Here is a 12377-nt window from a genome sequence, read left to right on the forward strand (position 1 = left end):
TAGACCTTGAAAATATTAAAGTTTGATGAAAAGGAAATTAAAACGACAAAATTCCTGTGCACTGGACAGTAATAATCTCCCCATCTGCTTTATATTCTACAGAGAGTTCCACCATATTTTTCTCCAAAAGAAAAGCACTGCTTTCAACTAATTATTTTTAATTTCTTTAATTGTTGTTATACTGGTATTTAATTTACAACTTTTCTGATGTTTTTTATCATAATACACAGTGGCGGTTTCTCGGGGGAGGGAAGGGAGGAACGTCCTCCTCACATTTTTCTTCTTTTGAAAGTAAATACCAAATGAAATATATGCCTTGAAATTCAAGGAAGATTCGATAATTTTTTTAATTCACAGCTATAAGAAAACCTCGGTTGATCGAGTTTTAAACAACGTGCACTCATGTGCCGCTAGAAAACTGTGAGAAAGATGCGAGATTGTTTGTGTAGAGGAAAGCAAATCCTTTCCTCCTTTACTGCAGTTAACACACATAGACAACAGCGCGCTAGCGGCCAGAGAAAGAAGCAAAGTTTTAAAGCAAGCGAATGAACAGTAAGGGAGGAGATCCTCCTCTGAATCAGCGCATGGGCGGGAAATAAAAACCAACTGGTCTTGCAACAAAGTCGCTACCACTGCCATCTAACGATGCTGCATTCAACCAGACTATAACACATCTACGAGGATGCACAATAAAAACAGTTTTAACGCAAAGCTATGAAAGACACCATATAAACTATTTTTAAATCATAAATCAAAATATATTATTCATTGCATTTTATATAAGCTACTACTCATGGTTTGAAACTTTCGAGGAAATCTGAAAGTTGAAGTTAGATTTATATAAAACAAAGAGGAAGTAGTTCTACGTTAGTATCGTAGATCTTTTTAGCCCCTGAAATTCACTTCCATTCATTGTCTACTAGTTAGGACAACAGCCAAGTTGTCAGTTTTATACAAATATATTTGAAATTGAAAGTACACCAAACTACAATATTTTTAACACAAAAAATAATCGGCCACCTGCAGCTTTGAGCAATAATGGTAGTATGACTTTACAAGAACTGACATTCTTCAAAAGCATGTGATACTGAACTTTTAAAATGTACATGTGGCAACACAGATCACGTGAGTGGGTGCAGTGTTCTCGCTTTCCTAACAGATTATTTCCCATTCCCACTTCCGTAAAATGGTTCTGTTTATATGTTAGTAGCTAGTCTCTACCAACACGTGTGATGCTGTAGTGTGCGCTAAAAACGCTGCGAATTTGTGAATTTCTTTGTAATTGTTAATTTGTGCAATTATCCACCAATGAATGGAAGTGAAAACATATTTGGACAATTTAGGAAACTCAGTTTACAAGAACAGATTATTGCTATACGAAAGAGAAGGCCAACCCTAACACTACCTGGTCTTACATATACATGTATGCATGTAGGCTAATTTGTAGCATGTTTCTCTCAAGAAGTTGTCATTTTGAGCTGTTAATTTCTTTCCTCCTCTTAAAAAATATGCAGGAGCCGCCACTGATAATACATAAACCGAGAAAGTTCATGTTTTAATTTATCACATTTCACCAAATTTTTATCTACATCTTGTTTGTTTTAATTTTGTATCTAGGGGGTATGTAAGTGAAAAGTGAATCATATTATGTTATTTAATACTAGAAGGCCTATTTAGTATTTCAAAATTTTCTTTGATTCTCGTAATTTCAACAGAATGAGACACAATGCTTATTCAAATTAAATGAGCATGTGCCGACAAAATTATAATGTAAAAAATTAATAACAAAAAAAAATTAACATTAATTTCAAGAGAATTTTTGATTAAGCACCAAGAGACTGAAATTTTGTGAAGAAGCACTATACACAAAAGGTGATGTACATGCTATAAGCTCTTGATACTTGCCTAGAGAATTATAAAACGTGCCAATTCTGGAATAAATAAAAATATAAACTATAAAAGTTCAATCAAACCAATAAAGTTGTTATATTAATGAACGTCCTAGATATTCTAGAGGAAAAAATCGATTTCTATATACGAAACTATACCATAAAATTGGCGCTGTATTTGTGCCATCCTGTGCGACCTAAAGTGTAAAGCATTCCCAAACACCCAAATGTCACTTATTGAAGTACACTTAGTACATGCATTAAATTACTCTAGCTAGCTTTAAACTTACAGTCTACTGAAATAAATCTACAGACGTCATTTCTGTACAAACGAGTCTTCCGTGTTCTCAGAATCCATGCTTCAGATGATCTCTTATTAAAATTCAAAATTTAAATTTTAAAATGTTTCCAAATAGGAAAAGAACTTTCATCCGAAAAAAAAATTGGTGCAATGAAGACATCAATGCAATGTCTACATTAGTAAATACTGTTTGCAAACCATCTTTATGCGAACTATGATTCAACTTTCACTTTGTAAAGAAGAATTTGGATTTTCAAATCGTTTATTGAAACTTATTACCTCCGGCATTTCATAGCAACTTGCAGGCCTTGTTATCAAACAAGCCAGATATAACAAACCAAACAAAGTAGATGACCTTACCTGAAGATGGATCCTGTAATTAGTTCTTCCGAAACGTCAGAGAAAATCCAAAATATTTCTTTGCAACATATGGTTGGAAGCTGAAACTGATCATGAAGAGAAAAATAAATTGGCTGGATCATTGGCTAGGAAGAAATTACCTACTGAAGGATGCATTGAAAGTAATGGTCAACGGGAGAAAAGTTCAGAGCAGAAGAAGATGTCAGACGATAGACAACATTAAGATATATGGATTGTATGCGGTGACTAAGAGCATGGCGAGAAAGAGGAAAAATTGGAGTATGCTGGGTTTGCAGTGAAAAACCTGCACTTGGGCATATAACTATGTGTGAATATGGTTGCAAAATCCAAATTCTTATTTATAGCATACTGTGAGAAATTTAAAATTCCTTACAGTACGTACATAGTTGGAAAATTGAAATTCTTCTTCAGAACACACAGTTGAAAAATCCAAATTCTTCTTCACAATACATGGCGGAAAAGTCAGAATGTCTCCTTTTTCACAACACAGGTTAAAAATCCAAATTCACTTTACAACACACCACAGGAAATTCTTCTTCTCACCACACTGCTGGAAAATAAAAATTCTCATTCCTAACACTTGGTTGGAAAGTACAGACTTCTTAAAAATATGCAGTAGGGAAATCAAATTCACAACTCAAGTTGAAAAATCTCAATTCTTCTTTACAACGTACAGTTGAAGAGTCCATATTCTTCTTCAAAACACACAGTTGGAATTTCTTGTTCACAGCACATGGTTGGAAAATTGGAATTCTTCATAACACATTTTTGGAAAATCTAAATTCTTCTTCAGAACATATGATTGGAAGATCTGAATTATTATTCACAACACACAGTTGAAAAATTCAAATTCTTCTTCACAATAGGCCTACATGGTAGGAAAATAAAAATTCCTTCATTTTTACAACACAGGCTGAAAAATCTAAATTTTTCTACACAACATACCATTGTAAATTATTCATCTCACTACACTATTATAAAATATCAATTCTTGTTCACATCACACGATTGGAAAACCTAAATTATTCTTAAAATACACAGTGAGAAAATCCTAATTCTTTTCACAACACAAGTTGGAAAACCTCAATCCTTCTTTACAACACACGGTTGCAAAATCCAAGTTCTTCTTCACAATACACTGTTTGAAAATCCAGATTCTTCTTTACAACACAAGTCTGGAAAATACAAATTCTAATTTACAATACATGATTGGAAAATCCAAATTCTTCTTTACTGCACACTGTTGAAAAGCTTGAATTTTTCACAACACACTATTAGAAAACTGAAGTTCTTCTTTGTAATACACTGTTGGAAAATTCACATTCCTTTTCATAATATACCGGTAGTGGAAAATCCAAATTATTCTTTTTAAAATGTAAGTCTAAAATCTTGTAACATTTCCATTACGGTTTTCATGTGTTATACTTAGAATTGCAGGCATTAATCAACATATTTTTTCTCTTAGATAATGTTATGAACTCATTTTAGGATGAACTACAATCAGAAAGTGATGTGTTAATGAGACTGAACAGAAAGCTGAAATTGCCTGTTGTGCATCAGTAGCTCTGTGACTTTTTTTCTTTTCAGTCCTTCTTCAAACATCTTCAGGGCTTGTTGAAAAGAAAATCTCAATGAAAATTTCTCGAAGTTTCTTTGTATCTATACTGCATTCTGTTTTGCATAAAATTCTGTTATTGTCATCCTTATCGTTAATGTGGAATATGGTCTCCGTTTTATTTTTTTTTATTGTTTCTCAACATTATGATATACGAGGCGCATCTAGAAAGTAAGTTTCCCTATTTTTTAAAAAAAAGAATACACACTTTCAGGAAAACATTTAGTGGCAACAGGCACAGCAATGTTTCAGCTATTTTTCAACATAGCCACCATCAGAATTGAGACACTTGTCGTATCATGGGATCAACATTTGTATCCCTCTGTCGTAGAACTCTGCTGCCTGTGAATGGAACCAGCATGTGACAGACGTCTTCAGCCCTTTGTCGTTGCCAAAACGCTCACTGGAGGACAGGAATTTCTTGAGGTGCAAACGAGAGAGAGAGAGAGAGAGGGGAGAGAGGGAGAGGGAGATGTTCGGCCCATAGACCTGACAGAGCTGCCGATGAATTTCAATTGGCGCAATGCTTTGTGCATTAAAGAACTTTATCACCGACCGAACCTCGCAGGTGGCGGGAGAAGGAATAAGAGCTTCCATTTCAGACCACTGCTGCCACGCTACTGGCACGAGGCGGGACCTGTCCGGCTGGCATATGATTGATACGTCCTAGATCTGTTATGCATGCGCAATTGACACGGCTAATTACGTTTACTTTCAAGGAGAAAAAATCGGGAAACTTACTTTCTGGATGCGCCTCGTATATCAGGCCTTTCTATATATTTTATCTTCATAAATCTCAATAATACTAGTACTATTGCTCTTGTTACGAACTCCATTAAAGCTTCATATTCCTGCACTTATACAACGCCAATATTAATACCTACAGATCGCAGCATTCTGCTTAAAACCATGTTAAAACTTGTCAAGAAGCTTATCACAAAATAGAGACAGTGTTTTCTAGTAAACAATCCTCTTGCTTTACATGTGTTACTATCTCCTATTCGGAAACTGTCTCAATTTTTTTCAATAATTGCAAAATAAAGCTGCTACTTTCGTCTTTTCAAGTCGTCCATTGGGTATATGGCAAGCCTTTTATGGTACGGTAAATCTGGAAACAGAATCTATCTTGCAAAAGCTACCATCTATCTACTAATAATAGTCTCCCTCATTTATATCAATATGCACAAGCAATTTATGTATCTATATCAGTATGTATAGCCTAATTATTTCATAGGTATACAAGTTTACAGCCTGCTAAAATTCTTCTACTCCGTACTTCTGCATAGATGTGCCTATAAATAAATAAAACCCTGCCATGAACATCATTAAAAATGTATTTATTCATCTCCCAGAGTTTTCATTACTAAAACTAACAGTCCAATATACAGAATTAACCAGCCCAATATGCAGAATTAACCTTCATGGCAGTTTGTGACATATCAAGTTTTAATACAAATAGACTATTCAAATTTTAACACTTCTAATCAAATTATTGAACCCATAAGTATTTCAGGGGACATCCAACGTTCATTCACATCCTTGTATTAAAATGATTAACTTTTCATAAAAAATTATTAATATGAAACACATTTATAACTCAGGGGCCTTACTAACCTATTTACATGCTTTGACTTCAATGTATTAACAAATAAACTGTAAAGAGTACGTATTATATTTTAATTTTTTATTAACTTCAAAATCAACCATCAACTTTGTCATGTGTATGTTCAGCTTCAGTAAATCATAACATCTAAATCTGATACTATATAAAGCAATTCAAGAACTTGAGTAATTTTAAAATGTAAGAATGCATGTAGAATAGCATGATTTCCAAACGCACTTCATTACTAAGAATTATGTTATTGTAGGCCGCTAAAATAGCAGTCCGGGACACTTGACTTTATGTCACTATTATTTCAATTTCATCTTCTGTTGATAGAGGTCTTGTATATAGTGATATGATGCTCACTGTTACATTATGTCATAGTATCATGGTAACCAAGGTACTCAATAAATAGTTTCTGTGTTAAAATGTACCAAATCCTGACAGCCTGAATTATTGATTCGTCAAATACATGTGATAAAAATAACATGGTAATAGCAGGTTCTGCTGTATCTTTGCCATTCAGTACTGCATTCCAGGATCAATTGAAATATGTTACACATGTCTCTAAACTCTCGGTATACCTTGCCAAACGATTATATTAGAATTTAGCTATTGTTTAACATTGCTGCTTAATACAAAATGCAACTATAAAAATAATGAATGAACTCTTAGTTATTTTGTAACGGGTCACTGAGATGTATTTTGGCACAAAATAATGATGTTCTTATCAAGCTCCTAAACATTTTCTTGTGTTAAAAATGATCTGGGTCTGGATTTCCAAAAAATACTATAAATGTGTAATTTTGAGATCTGTATAGGATTTAAATTAATTTTTAGCAATATAATGTCAAGAATTTAACTTAGTCAACACATCATTTGTAGAAGTAACAAATTTAAAATTATATCACTGAAATAGTGTACATTTTCATATCTTTATACATAACAATCATTCGAAAGAGTTAAAAAAATTATTTAATGTTCAGATATTACCGTTAACAGAGAAATAGAAGCCTTAAATAAAAGTGTGTTATTTAGTATGGAAGCAGACAATATCGCATGGTGATTTGGTGAAAGGCTTGCCTGAAGAAAGTTCTTGATCCATGTTGAATCTTTCGTACACTACTTTTAACACTTGAATATAAATAATTGATTAAATGGCGATCTTACTCATGTTAATTATGTAAGCATGTGCGGCTTACAGCTGTTTTGGTGCTACTTGACATCATCCTCAGAGCCTACTAGAGAGAGCTAGTAGGCTCTGAGGATGGTGTCTAGTAAACAGCTGTAAGCCGCACATGCTTACATAATTAACACGAGTAAGATCACCATTTAATCAATTATTATTTAAAGTTCTTGATATTTCTATGTTAATTATTAAGATGACTAAACTCGTAATTGGCAAAACTTTACTTGTTTAAGTAAATATAAATAAAGTAGTCACATATTAAAGTACGCAAAATTACCTTTCATGATAAAATTTATATTGAAGAAAATGTGTCTCTGTAAGGAAATGATTTTCTGTCTTTTGTGTTTATAATTAAAAATAAATCCACATAATCCTCTGCATAAACACTACTTACCGTGCAACTTTTACGTTACTACTGTTACATAATAAATTAAACTAATTGGTAGTTGTAGCAAATGATACATATGTAGTATTTCAACCTAAATTTTTTCTGAAGTTTTTAAAGTATGAAAATTATTACCGGTATGTACGGTATCATTCTCTTGAACAATCAACTGTGTTTTAATACTTACAATTAGTAATTTATAACTCAGAGTTCAAGCAAAATTATTTTCTCAAATTGATAGCCGTATATAGTAGATAAGGAATGAAGCATATGATGCTTATTAACTCATATTCCCTTGATCCTGGAACAAGGTTAGACATGGCCTATCATTTCCGAAGTGTGTTGATTCCACATCTTGTGTCGAAGTGTTATTTGATACATAATTTATAATAAGATAATTGCATCCCTCAGATCATCTATTAAAGTTAAGTTTAGTTGTATTATGCATAAGTATTAAATGCTTTTAATAATATGTTAGATGTTGATTGTGACACTTGGACTTAAAATAAGCCTATTTTCAAGTGTCCAAACACAAAGTATATGATCAGAAGACGATAGCCTACATTCATTAATGAATAATTGATTGCAGAGATCCTTGGTACTCCTAGCAGTGTTGAGGTTGTAGTTATTGTATTGTATGCAGAATAATTAGATTTTTGAAATAAATTTCTAATCAGGGTGAAGAATCACACCAACATTGCTGCCAAGTACCTCTGTGATGATACAGTATATTAAATATATTTGCATAAATATAGTCTTATTACGTATGTAAATATATTATATTTATATATTGTGTTTTAACTATGTATACTTTAATAATATATGTTTATATAATATCATGCACCATTCACCCCCATCTTTCAACACTGCAGAATAATGGTATTTGTATTAAATAAAGAAAACTTAAAAAACCAATAAATTGTAATATCCCTTATAATGACGCAAATTGTTGACATAATGCTAAAGTCTCTCTATATAATATATTGATGAATCATTGTTGTGAATGATTTAAATAATAGAAGGAATTGGTGATTGTTATGTATATTGCACTAAATGTCAATTCCGTGGGCGTTAAAAGTTTTATTACAGAGTTATGCAAGAAACAATGTTACCAGATTATTTATTTGCCACAGTATTGTAAAAAGATGAAACAGGTTTTCACACTGTATAGATAAGCAAATATTAGTTAAAAGACACTGATACCATCAACAGGTTAAAAAAAGAAATAAATGTGTAATTTGCAATAATAAAATATATTGTAAAGCAAGTTGTACATATTTTGTCATTTTTAAAGACTTCAATGTGTTACTTATTTCATAAAATTATTACAGTATTAGCCATATGAAACAGAAAAAATCTGAATTCTGATAAGATGAGTTATGCATGATAATATCTCTAAAACTTTTCTCCTCCAAGACATTTAAGAGAAGAATAATGTAATAATATTATTGTGCCACGATTGATAGATCTTTCTTTCTTTCTTTCTTTTCTTTTTCTTTTTTCCTTTCTTTCTTTCTTTCTTTCTTTTTTTTAATTCTTTCTTAAAATTTTAAATATGTATTATATTGATGACATAATCAGGAAATACTGTTTTATTTTTCAAACAAAGCACAATATCTCGTTTCTCTCTATCACTCCACAAGCATTCTCAACCTTCCCTTCATTTAATCTGTATCCTGCAATATTGGTGAGCGTAAGTTATATTTTCCGCGTCCGTCTGCAGACGCAGAGAATACAATAGGCATAAAAAGAAACACAGTTGTAGTTGTGAGGTACGTACAGTACATAGCATTTCGGAACTTACTTTTCAGGGAACCAGAGACTATATGGTAGGCTTGTACAGAACTTTTAGGTGGTTGTTCCTAACTCAACTTGTGGGAATAATTGATCGCCAATTGCTAGTGAAATGTCTAATATAAAATACAGGAATTTATGGTGGCATGATGGAAATTTACTTTCACTTTAAAGTGTCGTTGAACTTCAGTAGGTATGTTGGTATGTTTTCTCCACTTTCTTCGCAAATGTTACATATTAAAATTCAGTGAAAGGTTAAATAAAATCATGCGGGTACCATATCCATTACTTGCTTTTTATATCCGTTAGTGCGAAAGGGACGTAAACTTACGCAGTGTTTTGATTTTTAACAATAACATGAGATATGATCATACGATGGAAAGTATTAGGTGCAATATTTGTTTCACTCAGTTTAGAATGGTGAAGATTAAGAATTCTCTACAAAGAACGCAACATAAGCTTTATTTCAAAAACTCCCAAGACTTCGATAACTTAGAAAAAAATATATGAAAACGTTAAAAATGTCTGATTGGAAGAAGACTTTACAGACAGGATGGCATTTTATTGTCAATTCAGCGACAAAGAGCTTAGTAGTAGTAGTAGGCCTAATAATAATAAACTCAAGTTATGATTTCATATACTAGTTTACGATGTTTTTCGAATTAAGATAATTACCGATATTTCTGTATTATTTCAATTAATTAGATTATATATTGATGGCGACAACACGAAGTAATTAATTTATCTTCAGTAAATTATCATAGTGCATGAAAATGATCCTAAAGGAGCACTAATAAATTAATTGAAGTATGTAGTACTAACGACTAAAACAGTGACCGTGAGGGAGAGTCTACCTGCTGTGCGTGATAAGTGCAAGTAATACGGGCATTTACGGCCATTCAAGCGTGTAGAGTTCACTGTACTGATGTCAGTAAATGTACAGAGAGAGAACTAATCCAATCTTCGCGTTTATCCATTAGATCGTTAAGTAGCCTACGTGAACTTATTAGTCATTTTCTATATCAAGTTCTAACATTTATAGTCACCTCTTCTATTTTCTTTATAGGCCTACTATTATGTTCTGATTTTTATATACCAGTACTTGGATAAATTAAAAATGTTTAGTTTTTGAATTTGTACAATCGTCATAATATTCTTACCTTCTTCAATAATATACTGCTTTAATATTATCTATCTCGCAAACTTTACCTTCTTGGATTCGTTCATTCATCCAATCATCATTTAGCTTACAATATTCTTATCTTCTTAAAAAAATGTGCTGCTTTAATATTATCTACCTCACAAGCTTCACCTTCTTGGATTCGTTCATTCATCCAATCATCATTTAGTTTACAATATTCTTACCTTCTTCAATAATACACTGCTTTAATATTCAGCATATCGAGCTTTAATATTATCTCACAAGCTTTACCTTCTTGGATTCGTTCATTCATCCAATCATTATTTAGCTTACAATATTCTTACCTTCTTCAATAATACACTGCTTTAATATTCAGCATATCGAGCTTTAATATTATCTCACAAGCCTTACCTTCTTGGATTCGTTCATTCATCTAATCATCATTTAGCTTACAATATTCTTACCTTCTTCAATAATATACTGCTTTAATATTCAGCAAATCAAGCATTAATATTATCTCACAAGCTTTACCTTCTTGGATTCGTTCATTCATCCAATCATCATTTAGCTTACAATATTCTTACCTTCTTCAATAATATACTGCTTTAATATTCAGCAAATCAAGCTTTAATATTATCTCACAAGCTTTACCTTCTTGGATTCGTTCATTCATCTAGTCATCATTTAGCTTACAATATTCTTACCTTCTTCAATAATATACTGCTTTAATATTCAGCAAATCAAGCTTTAATATTATCTCACAAGCTTTACCTTCTTGGATTCGTTCATTCATCCAATCATCATTTAGCTTACAATATTCTTACCTTCTTCAATAATATACTGCTTTAATATTCAGCAAATCAAGCTTTAATATTATCTCACAAGCTTTTACCTTCTTCGATTCGTTCATTCATCCAATCATCATTTAACTCACATTAACCCATTACCTATATTCATAATCCAGCCACTCCTTTCATTCATTCATGTATTCATTTATTCATTCATCTGTCTGTCCTTTCATCTATTGGTCAATTGGTCCGCCTATCCATCCTCCATTGAAAATCCAATCACTCATTCATCCGTCCAGTCACCCATTTATTTATTCATCCCTCCATTTGAAGGGCCCAGTGGAAAAGGGGTCCATGCCACATTTCTGTTGATTTTTAGTTTCTTCGATAATCAGACAGATCTTGCCATCTAGCTCCTTTTTAATGAACTTCCAGTCTTGTGGCATGCGTCTATCAGACATGATAAGCATTTATAAATGCCTCTTCTTCACTTGAAGAGAGAAAATCTCAGTGGAATAAATGCTTCTCCTACAAAATTTAGTTTTTGTGGCATGGGCCCTTTTCCACTGAGCCCCTCATTTATCCACTCATCTGTATATATCCATCCAGCCATCTATTCATCCATCAATATAACTAATTCGTTTGTTGGCTTATTTATAAGCGTCTGATTTTTCGTTGCTATACCTAAATACTTCTATTTTTGTGGGTATTTCGTGAATAAATAGTTATTTCTAATTTCTTCAATTTCCTTTCATTTAGTGATCTAACCAGTATATAATTTTCTTTATGCTTTTCTTACATTAAACTTTAGCATTGATTATTCAGTACCAGTACCATACTAAGTATTTTCCTTATTCTCTCATTTTCCAGGGAAGACAGTGAATATGTATCGCGAAATAGACGTAAAATAAGTAGTGTGTATAAAAAAATTAAAAAAAGATAACAAACAAAACATTAAACGAACAAACATACAAACAATAAATAAATAAAAACTTTATGTTTAACATGGCCCAAACTTATTACCACTCCACTAGAGTGACTAACAAACAAATTTTACATTTCTCATCCTTAATGTTAAAAAAAAATAGACAAAATTGTTATATTTAGAACAATTTTCTAACATCTAAAATCCAATTTGGTAAGGAAGAATTTCTAATAATACCGTTTTTTTAACGCAGATTATTACATCATAACCTATCTTGTTTGGAACTGTTTCCTGCTGGTAGGATTCACTTAGAACACTTTTACACAAATACATTAACAGAAATGATAAGAGGTCAGATACCTGCAT

The sequence above is a fragment of the Periplaneta americana genome, chromosome 2 (genome assembly GCF_040183065.1).
Source record: "Periplaneta americana isolate PAMFEO1 chromosome 2, P.americana_PAMFEO1_priV1, whole genome shotgun sequence".
Lineage (NCBI taxonomy): Eukaryota > Metazoa > Arthropoda > Insecta > Blattodea > Blattidae > Periplaneta > Periplaneta americana.